Raw genomic sequence first — 12,031 nt, forward strand, 5'->3', positions numbered from 1 at the left:
CCAGCCTTGGTCACCCTGGAGCCATGTCTCCGTGTTCCCAACTATATCATAGTCATTAATAGCTATCTGCACATTCAACTCATCCACCTTATTACGAATGCTCCTTGCATTGAGACACAAAGCCTTCAGGCTTGTTTTTACAACACTCTTGCCCCTTATACAATTATGTTGAAAAGTGGCCCTTTTTGATTTTTGCTTTGGATTTGTCTGCCTGCCACTTTTTCTTTTCACCTTGCTACCTATTGCTTCTACCCTCATTTTACACCCGTCTGTCTCTACGCTCACACATTTAAGAACCCCTTTCCCTTTAATTCCATCCTCAACGATCCCATTCGACACCCCACCCCCCTTATTCAGTTTAAAACCACCCGTGTAGCAGTGGCAAACCTGCCTGCCAGAATGCTGGTCCCCCACCTGTTAAGATGCAATCCGTCCCTTTTGTACAGTTCCCCCTTACTCCAAAACAGATCCCAGTGATCTAAGAATCCCTGCCCCGTGCACCAGTTCCTCAGCCACACATTCAGGTCTCGTATCTCCCTGTTCCTGCTCTCGCCAGCACGAGGAACTGGAAGCAAACCGGAGAAAACAACCCTGGAAGTCCTGCTGTTCAGCATTTTTCCGAGCTATTTTTCTAAAGTCACGCTGCAGAATATTCATCCCCTTCTTTCCGACATCGTTTGTGCCGACATGCACTACCACTTCCGGCTGTTCACCTTCGCCCTTGAGGATTTTCTGCACTCTGTCCGTGACATCCTGGATCCTGGCACCAGGAAGGCAGCACACCATCCTCGAATCCCGTCTGTTGCCGCAGAAACCCCTGTCCGTACCTCTCACAATGGAGTCTCCCACTACAATGGCGTTGCCTGACTTTGGCCTTTTTGGTTTTGGCTCAACAGCCCTACAGCTTGTTACCAAAGATACTAGAGGAGCTCCTCCAGTATCTTTGCTTGTTACTGCCGCTGACACGAAACGTCTCGTTCCTTTTCTCCAGAGATGCTGCCTGACCCGCTGAGTTACTCCAGTTTTTTGTGTCTATCTTCGGTATAAACCAGTATCTGCAGTGCCAAGCCGGGCAAAATGACTCGGCATTTAGGTTGCCCAGCGGCACTTTGGGTGGCCATTGGCACCCGGGCAACCGTTAATTTCGAGCCCTGAACATGTGCAAGGATTTCTTGCTGCGATCATTCCCCTTGAGAGTGTCATGCGGCTGCTCCGAGACGTCCTGCACTCGGGGTCAAGGGAGGGGTCACACCATACTGGAATCCCGACTGCTGCTGCAGAATCTCCTGCCTGCACTTCTAACTAACTAGTCTCCTACCACTATGGCTCTGCCTCACATTATCCTTCCCTGCTGTGCCCTGACTGCTAATGCTGCTCACCCCTGATGAACGGGGAGGGGGGGGGCAATGCTACATTCAAATAATGTGCCCTACTTGATATACCATGCAGTATTTCAAAACACTTCACCAATATGGGGCAGAAGTGGCTAAAATTGTGCAATTGAAAGTTATAGAGATGGGCGGAATTTGAGTGTGATTATGATGCCAGGAGGGCGTTGGAACGTTGAAGCATTGAAGCAGCATGCACCCATGAGATGCTGGAATCTGGTGCAACAAACAACCTGCTGGAGGTACTCACTGTGCGGAGCCGTGGAGGGATGCTTGACATATTGGGACATAAAACACCATAAGGACTGAAAGTGAAGAGGGGAGATGGCGAGTAAAGAGGAGAGGGGGAGTTGTGAGACAGTAGCAAGTGGTGGACCAATGAAGGGTGAAAGATGGGCATAAGAAGTCATATAGGTAAGAGGGAGGGAGGGATGGAATTGGTAGATAGATGATGAATGGCGGCAGATAGATGAGAGGGAAAAAAAGTTGGGGGGGGGTAGAAAGGGGCGGGAGTGAAAGAGGAGAGGGCATGGAGGGAGCGGGGGAAGTGGAGAGAAGGAAAGGGAACACATTTCTTCATACCTAGATTCAATCCAGTCTCCTTTGTCCAGTCCCTTTCCACTTACATTGAGGACATCTCTCATGCTCTCCATCATTTTGACAACGTCTAATTTCTGGTCCGAAACACCACATCTTTACCGTGAACGTTCACTCTCTTGCCACCTCTATCTCCCATCAGGAAGGCTTTTGACTCTTCTAATTCTTTTCCGACATCACTTGTTTCCATCAGCCCATCATCCTCTCCCTATCTCGTTCCACCTAGTCATCTAGTCTCTATCTTAACCCTCCCTTGTACTATTATGTACTGGCAATTATTGCTCTTCTCTCTCAGTCCTGATGCAAGATCTCGACCCAACACATTAATGTACATCTTATGCCTGCACGAATGCTACTTGACCCACTGTCTTCCAATCCTGTTTTTTGTTCTAGATTCCAGCAAACTTCTACAGGTGCACGGTAGAGAGCATTCTGTCTGGTTGCATCGTGGCCTGGTTCGGCAACTTGAACGTCCAGGAATTAAAAAGACGACAAAAAGTTGTGACCACTGCCCAGTCCATCACCGGCTTTGACCTCCCCACCGTCGAAGGGATCTATCATAGTCGCTGCCTCAAAAAGGCAGCCAAAATCATCAAGGACTCACACCATCCTGGCCACACACTTATCTCACCACTGCCATCAGGAAGAAGGTACAGGAGCCTGAAGACTGTAACGTCCAGGTTCATGAACAGCTTCCTCCCCACAGCCATCAGGCTATTAAACACAACGGATAAGCTATGAGCTCTGAACAGCAAAAGACTATTATTATTTGTTATTTGCACTATATTTGTTATTTATTGAACGTTTTCTTTTTCCCCCCCATTATATACAATGTTTACACATTCATATATTCTGTTGTGCTGCAGCAAGTAAGAATTTCATTGTCCCGTCCGGGACATATGACAATAAAACACTCTTGACTCTTTTAAACTGGATAACCATTCAAGTTCCAAAATCATATAAAGTGGGCATTGTAAAAAAAATTGTGCAGGATGGCCTTGTAAAAAAAGTAATGTAGGATTGCCCTTTTATTTTTGCATATTATATATAAAATTAGATTAGCTTAGTAGGCCAGAAGGAAAGGATATTACAGAGGCAGCTATACAGATGGTAGACTTAGTGGCAAAGAAATCTACGAACACTAGACAGTAGATTGAAGTGAGGCAGAGTAGTTTAATGAGAGTGTCGACAGCAGAGAAAAGAGTCTGGCTAAGTATTTTCATTTAGGATGACTTTAAAATACTGTGGTTTGGTAGAAGAACCAATGTGCAGAGCCAGAGCAGGCGATGAATGGTTGCGCCAGCTGTGTGTACATCATTGATGTTTAAATTGCACTTTGATTTGAAGGAGCCAAGATTACTCAAAAGTCATTTGAAAAAGTGAAAGTCACAGTTTCACTGAGGTCTGGGGTATAAATAGTGCAGATAAAGATGTGATCGAGGAAATCCATAGCTGCAAATGTATTGTGCCAGAAGCCCAGTAGAAAGTGTCAGGCAATAATAGGTCAGGCTTTTATAATGTAATTAACAAATCCAGCAATAATACAATGTGAAGAGCTGAGAAATCTATTTATAGTCTATTATGTGAAACTGTAAATTACACATTTAGAAACCCTTACATATTTGAGGGACTAATAATGTGTTTAGAAAAAAGTATGAAATAATATAATTCATATTGTTACCAATTATATGTTGTGCTGTACATTATTTTTGGTATATAAAGAATCAATGAAAAATAAATGTAATGAAATTAACCATAGTAAGTCGGTGTATGTATTTTCTTCATATTACATTACAAAAGTTTCCCTAAAAAGGACACAATCGTTAGCAAACTTCTCAGTCAGAATAAAAATGATGCTCAGAAGTTTAAAGACTAAAGTACAAAAGCAATGGATCGCCAAGAAGTGGTTTGGGGCAAAACCAATGAATGAGACGAGAGACAGAAACCTGTCAAACAAATAAAATATTGCATTCAGATGTTGTATTAAGGCACAAGATCAAATGTCCCAAAAGAGCAACTGGTCATGGAAATTATTCTACAGAAGTGATGAACAAAGGTGTGGACTCATAATCTCTCAATCACTGTGAAGGATGAACAAACATAACCTCTCACTGGAAAGACCAAAAGCTTTATTGTTGAAATATGAGGAAAAAGTAAAGATAACTTAACAGTATTTATGGGTGAGAAGAATTCACTCAATATACATGTTTTTGAAATCCATACAAAATTAGAATTGTTTCAAAATCAAACTATCAGGGGGAAGAAATCACACAGGTATACTTTCTGTCAGATCACCATGAAGTATATTCTCAATTCAAATTGAAAGCCTCAACTCAGTGTGGCTGTTCCCGACAGCCCCATCTCTCCTGTACAAAATCAGCAGCCTTATCACAAATCCCAAGAATTTTGTTTAGAATTGACAAGTAGTAAGGTAAATTCCATCCACTACCAAAGCACGTGAACAGGATTTAGAGGCAAGTTACAGTACACAGACTACAGACACAGTACAGCAGTTCCTCAAATCCTCTGCAACTGTAATCATAAACCCATGTAGGATCATCCATATAGGACAAAGACAAAAAATAAATGGGTAAATTGTCAAGTCAAACAACATCATGGCTTGGGTGTCTAATCATTATTCTTGCATAAAATTGAAAGATATGGAGATAAATTGGGAAAATTGACTTCAAGTAAAAGATCAACCACAACCTTATGGAATGGCACAACACAGATGAGAGGTTATACAGACCACTGCCAAATCCACTGGTTGTTTGCTCTCTAATTGTCCAATGCGTTTGAGTTCTTACAGTTTGTTTGGATCAATGTGAGCTTCAAGGTGAATGAGTTGACTGATCATGGTCTCATTGAAGGGATCTCTAGGGGGCACTGCTTCAAAAAGACAACCAGCATCATCAAGGACCCACTACCACCCCGGCCACACTCTCATTTCACCCTTGCAATTGGCAAGACGATATAAAGGCGAGTCAGAAAGCCGTGACCTCCAGGTTCATTAGCAACTTCTTCCCAACAACCAGTAGGCTCTTGGACACTGCGAACATCAACTAAACTACAAACTGTGAATTGTCTTTGTTGCATGAAGGACCAGGATTTTTTCACCAATATTGGGGTTTTTAACATTGAACTTTTTGTTTATTATGTTATCTATGTTTAGAGACCTGTTATGTTGCTGCAAGTAAGAAATTCATTGTTCAGTTTTCAGTATGTATTATAATTAAACACTCTACTCTCTCTCTTGACTTTTGATACATGAGGCCATTTAAATACATGGGGTCGACAAGATTGTAGTATAGACAGGGACAAGGGTAGAGCAGAATTGAAGCTGTTTTCCACAAGATACAAGAAGTGTTCAGAAGGCCGAGTTGTTTGCCTGCTGCCAGGGTTCAAACATGCAGCCAGGGTTGGAGAGGAGCTCATTGAGGGAGGGGAAACATTCACACATCATGTCTCACACAAAGATAAGAACAACATAAGCAGGACAGAAAAGTTTTACTTAGTTACTGTGATATAGCCTCTGGCAACAATGATCAAAACATAATTTATATTTTTCAGTTAGTTTGAAGAGAATGGGTCCAAGACCAGTACTTTAAACTTAAACTTAAACAAGGACAACTGGTATTTTAAACCAAACCGTGGAAAGATAGGACATGTTGCTCTTGAGTTTACAAGCATTTCAATCAAGTCTCACTTCAAACAAGAGAAACATACAAGATGCAAAGGGTAAAGTGAAGCACCATTTTGCAAAATTCTGACGTACGGTTTAAAAATAAGAGGTTTTCACCTTAAGCCTATGTCCTTTGATTCTTGATTTCAAGTTCAAGTTCGCATTTATTGTCACTTAACCAATTAAGGTACAGAGAAATTTGATTTACCATACAGCCATACTAGGTGAAAAGAACACAATACACACATAAAATAAAATTTAACATAAACATCCACCACAGTGGAATCAACATTCCTCACTGTGATGGAAGGCAATAAAGTTCAGTCCTCCTTTGTTCACCCGTGGTCAGGGCCTTTGAACCCTCCGCAGCTCGCCGCTACAGATGGTCCGATGTTCAGGCCCTCTCGTCGGGATGATCGAAACTCCGACGTCGGGTCGGATCGCAACACTTGGAGTGCCCGAGTCAGCCACTTCTTACCGGAGACCGCGGTTTCAAGTCCACAAGTCCCGCGGTCGGAGCACTTCTTCTGGCGATCCTCAGCAAAGGATCGCAGCTCCGCGATGTTAAAGTCCGTGCAGCGCTTGTGGCTTGAAGGTCCATGCCGGACTCCAGGAAAGGCCGCACCAATCCAGTTGTTAGGCCGCGGGGGGGGGGGGGGGGGGGGGGGGGTGGGGGGGGGGGGGGGTAGATATGAGACACTGAGAAAGTCGCATCTCCGTTGAGGTAAGTGACTGGAAAAAAGGCTTCCCCCTATTTCCTCCCCCCTCCCTCCGCACCTAAACTAACCAAGAAACAATGAAACACACATAATAAAAACAGTGCAGGGACGTGACAAACTGCTGGCGAGGCAGCCATAGCTGGCGCCACCCGATGGTACTCTGCCCTGGGTAAAAGACTGTCTATTCCCTGCATGGTTTTATACACCTCTATAAGATCACCCCTCAGCCTCCTGCACTTCAAGGAATAAAGTCCTAGCCTGCCCAATCTTTGTCTATAGCTCAGGCCCTCAGTCCTGGCAACATCCTTGTAAAATGTCTCTGTTCTTTCCAGCTTAATGACATCCTTCCTATAGCAGGGCCACTAACACTGAATACAATACTCCAAATACGGCCCCACCAACTCTCCCTACTTCTATGACTTTCCAAAATGCAACATCTCACACATTTGCATGAAATTCATTAGCCATTCCTCAACCCATTTGCCCAGCTGATCAAGATCCTGTTGTAAATTTTGATAACCATCTTCATTGTTTACTATACCACCTACTTTAGTGTCATCTGAAAACTCATTAATCATGTTTTATACATTCTCATCCAAAACACCAAACAGCAATGGGCCCAGCACCGATTCCGAGGCACATAACTAGACACAGGTCTCCAGCCCAAAAAACAACCTTCCAACATCACCCTCTGCTTCCTTCCGTGAAGCCAATTTTGTATTCTGTTTTTCAATGTGGATGTTGTGTAAACTGCTGAGAATTTCCAGTATCCTTTTTTAACTTTAGCTTTTCAACTCTAGAAAGATAATTTGCATTTGTTTAGTTTCTTTAACATCACTTTCCATAAACAAACTGTCAACTGGGAAAGACTTAATGGTTAATAACTATCCTGATAAAAACCTTTCAGAAACTGTTTCTCAAATCTCACTATTCCTGGTAAATATAAGGGGCACATAAGGTCATCGGGTCAAAGGGCGTGATGCACGGAGCAGCTCAATCCATGTAGAGGATAATGCTGCCTCGGCACACACTGTTAACACATGGAACACGTACCTTCTTACCTGTTAAAAAACGCCAAAATTGTCATTTTTTGCGCTATAAATATTTGTGGGTACTGTCATTGAAAGCGGGAAGGTATCAGTATCTTTGTTCTGAACCCGAGCACCAAGGTGTAAGCGGCCGAAGGAGCGCATCCCTCGGGACAGCCCCCACTCTTCCCCCGGGGTCAGCGCTCTCCGGCCACGGCCGTCCCGTCTCCATCTGTGGGCCGTACTGTCACGGGCAGTGGGTCGGCAGCGCCCACACACGAGGCCGGGTGAAGCGGGGCCGGGTGGAGTGGGGCAGGGGCCGGGGGGAGCGTGGCAGGGGCCGGGTAGACTGCCCGGGGTCCGTGAGTGTGCAACCAGTCCGGATGCTGGGCCAGAAGAAGGGCCCGCTGTGCTGCCAGCCATAGTAAATGCTTACCTGCAGTTTATCGCGTGTACTCCAGTTGGCGTAGCGTGGCAACAGTACGGGTCACGGGTCGTGACCTCGACTGCGTGCAACCTCCCTATAGAACCACATAGGAGAAAGAATCTGCTGATGCACATTGCCTGTTTGCTTATTTCTTTATCTATTTATCTACATACTCACAATACAGTTAAAATACTTGTTTTAACCCTGCTTCAAGAACTGTTTGAGAAATATGTCGTAATTGGGTTTAAAAAGTGAATTAAATCAAAACTATCTCGCCAAAACTCAGATCTCAAAGGGAAACAGATGTCAATGTCGTTAACAAGACTATTTTTGATGCATGAGAATGCTGAGTATACAATATTTTTCAAAAGCTTGTTTATCAAATCCTTCTCCCAAAATTTGTAATGTTCTCTAATTCCACAAGGCCTCAGAGCTCCTGACCTCTTGCATATCTTTGATTTTATTCACTTTAACACTGGTGGCTGTGCATGCAGGGGATGAGGCCTTAATCTCTGAAATTTCATCTGTTATATTCTATGCCTGCTGCTTTAAGACTCTCCTGCATTTTCGATAAATGATCATATTATATAGTTCACTCCTTTTCCCCCACTTTTCCGTAACACTGCCCATGCAAGTATTTCCGGCACTGTTTATATTTTAGATCTGAAGTATGCATTAAGTTTTACATTCTTTTCCATTCTTATGTGTCATCCCAAATTTTTGCATGATTACATTCCTGTAAGGCACCTGACATTGTTTGGTGACATTAAAACCCTGATTTTGTGTTTTTTTTCAAGAAACTGTTTCCTTTAAACTAATGATCCTCTTCAGAATGTTGTTAAAATGACAAATAGGCATTTATAACTTTCACTTTGAGAAGTTTTACTCAGTGTCTCCTTATCAACTGGTATTTTTAATTTCACTATTTAAACTTTGTCAGCCACCATACTACAGGAAAGATGGCTTTAACCTGGGGGGGGTCCATTTTCTGGGACTGGGAGGCTTGAGTTATGAGAGACTGGATCGGCTGGGACTGTTTCCTTTTACTTTGGTTTAGTTTAATTTAGAGATACAGTGCAGAAACAGGTCCTTCGGCCGACCGAGTCTGCACCAACCAAGGATCCCCACACATTAACACTACCCTGCACACAACACACAAGGGACAATTTTACATTTATTCCAAGCCAATTAACGTACAAACCTGTACATCTTTGGAGTGTGTGTGGAAACCGAAGATCTCGGAGAAAACCCACGCAGGTCACGTGGAGAAGGTACAAACTCCATACAGACAAGCACCCATAGTCAGGATTGAATCCGGGTCTCTGGCGCTGTAAGGCAGTAGCTCTACGCCACCGTGCCACCCTGAAGTGAAGGTTTAGAAAATCATGGTCTTAGAAATGGTCAAAGCCATTTTTCTCAGAGTGAGGGAATCTAAAATTAGGACCTTGATTTAAGATGAGAGGGGAAAGATTTAAATGGGGTCTGAGAGGCTAGTCTTTCAGAGTGTGGTGGATGTGTGGAACGGGCCACCAAACAAAACTGTAGAAGCTGGTACAGTTACAACATTTGAGGCATTTGGACAGGTGCATGGAGGATCTGGGCCAAATGCAGCTGAATGGGACCAGCGTACCTTCGGGCCAGTTCATGGTTTCAAGGTCAGTTTATTGTCACATGTACCAGTTAAGGCACAGTGAAATTTGAGTTACCATACTAAGTGAAAAGCAATAAGACACACACCCACACAAAATAAAAGTTAACATAAACATCCATCACAGTGGATTCCTCATTGCTCACGTTGATGGAAGGCAATAAAGTTCAATCTTCTTCAGTTTTCATGAAGTATTATTCCATGACTCCTAATATGTTATCATTCCCATGTGTGAAAGCTGTGCAGCATTTCTTAAACTCCAGTATGGTTTAAAGATTTTATAAAAAATGATTTACAGAAGATAGACAAAAGTGCTGGAGAAACTCAGCGGGTGAGGCAGCATCTATGGAGCGAAGGAAATAGGCAACGTTTCGGGCCGAAACCCTTCTTCTGTCTGAGTTTCACCCGCTGAGTTTCTCCAGCACTTCTGTCTACCTTCGATTTTCCAGCAGTTCCTTCTTAAACTAATGATGTTCAGATTATTTTAGCAGTTGTTTATGTGCATCCTCAGATCCCGTGCATTAACAGTAGATAACTCGCTGACATCTCTCCCTCATGACAGTATTGCTGCATTAAACGTGGGAGCTCCAGCCTCCGTCCGCTGGCTGCCACTTATCGATTATAATGACGCTACAAATCGATTAGTTGGCGGAAGGGAGGAGGTGCTCGGTGTGCGTGAGGCGATCTGTGGCGCACTTTCCGTAAATAAGGTATCCAAGTAAAACCAGGCGCTAGTTTGGAATTTAAAGAGCGGTACATTTTTCAGCTCCTGTAAAATACAACAACCGGCGGCGGGTTTTACAGGAGGCTGACGACAGCGGGTCGTGATAGTGAAAGTAATGCCAGCCCGCGGCCTACTCTCGAGTCTCGGCCTCGCGTGGGCGCGGGCTCGCGTTAACCGGCGCTGAGGCGCGCGCTGGCAACGGCGGCTGTTTGAAAACACAAACGGTACTCACTGTGACGTCAGAAGGCAGAGCCCCGCCGCGTTGTGTGAGTGGACCCGGGGGGGGGCGTGGGGCGGGGCCGGGGCCGGGGGGGGGGGGGGGCGGGGCGGTGCCGGGGGGGCGGGGCGGTGCCTGGGGGGGGGCGGTGCCGGGGGGGGCGGGGCGGGGCCGGGGGGGTGGGGCGGGGCCGGGGGGTGGGGCGGCGCCTGGTGTTGAGTGAGCCGGGCTGCAGCTGACGTGTGGAGCACCCTCTGCTTCCCCCTCTCGCCCTGTCAGGTTGGACCACGTCAAAATAAAACCGAGGAGACAATTACATCAGCCGAGGATGATGATGGGGAGGGAGGATAATGCTGCATCTCTTGGCATGGTGGAAGGCGAATGGTTTTCTCAGGTAGAGGATTTGGGAAGAAACCCCACCATTAGCCGCTGCTGAATGTTGTTTAAATGACAAATAGGCATTTATAACTTTCACTTTGAGAAGGGTGTAGGCAAAAGGGTGGAAGCATCATACTGGGTGGCGGAAGAGATTAATTGAAAGAGGAAAAAATCTTGAGTTGAGTAGGAAGGAACTGTATACAGATGCTGGTTTAAACCAAAGATAGACACTAAAAGCTGGAGTTACTCAGCGGGATAGGCAGCATCTCTGGAGATAAGGAATGGGTGACATTTTGGGTTGAGACCCTTCTTCAGACTAGTTAGGAAAAAGGGAAACGAGAGATATAGATGATGATTTGGAGCAGGGGCCTCCAAACTTTTCAGACTGAGGGCCGGATTATACATTAAGCACATTATTGCGGGCCGTAGGAAAAGAATAAAGACAGCTTACTAGAGAAAACCGTGCAACTGCAGACATAGACCTGGCAGCGGTCGCTCTTGTTTGACTCCCCAATCACTTCACACAAGTGAATAATTCATTAAAAATTCTATGTGACTGATGAGCTAAAATAAGAGTCAAGAATCAAGAGTGTTTTATTGACATACTAGACCACACGGGAGGCCTGGTCCCCCAACGCAACCCATTCCTCAATGCAATATTCCACCATTCACCCATAGCCCCCATGGGAGGCCTGGTCCCACAACGCAACCTGTTCCCCAACCCAATATTACACGACTCGCCCATAGCCGACACCTGCACAGGGGCTGTTCATATCGCCTTATGTAACCACCTCCCCCCCCCCCCCCCCCCATTTTTAAACTTTAAAAAAATGCATTTGCACGTGCTTGCTAGCAGAACTCGGTGTACTGTGACCTTTTAAATCCATTTGCACTTGCTAGCTAACAGAACTAAAAAAATGCATTTGCACTTGCTAGGGCGAGCAGAACTAAGTGTACTTGGATAGCAACAATGTTGCGAGCAGGAATACAATCCCATTGTGGCGTCACAGCTGTAAGCACATGGAAAAAGCAGTTATTTTTTCCAAGTTTCTGCACATTTGTGAACATTTTCATAAATAACTCGAGAAAGAATGCATGACGTTTTCAGATAAGGTGATTTTTGACCACGGCGAAAATCTCTCGAAATATGTAAAAATGTCACCATTAGCTCGTCGTGTTTTCGAGGAGATGTGAAACGCTCACGAACATCACATACATACAAA

At 44.7% G+C, this 12,031-nt stretch overlaps 1 protein-coding gene across 2 annotated transcripts in view; it reads right to left on the reverse strand.

The window, feature by feature from the left end:
• Positions 1-10,518, reverse strand: part of rhbdd1 (rhomboid domain containing 1) — a 62,232-nt gene extending 51,714 nt beyond the window's left edge. For both annotated transcript variants that reach the window (XM_033031983.1, XM_033031985.1), the window contains exon 1: positions 10,446-10,518. The gene's annotated coding sequence lies outside the window, so the exon portion shown is untranslated. The remainder of the gene's footprint in view (positions 1-10,445) is intronic.
• Positions 10,519-12,031: the final 1,513 nt, after the last annotated feature.

This window comes from Amblyraja radiata, chromosome 13 (genome assembly GCF_010909765.2).
Source record: "Amblyraja radiata isolate CabotCenter1 chromosome 13, sAmbRad1.1.pri, whole genome shotgun sequence".
NCBI classification, from domain to species: domain Eukaryota; kingdom Metazoa; phylum Chordata; class Chondrichthyes; order Rajiformes; family Rajidae; genus Amblyraja; species Amblyraja radiata.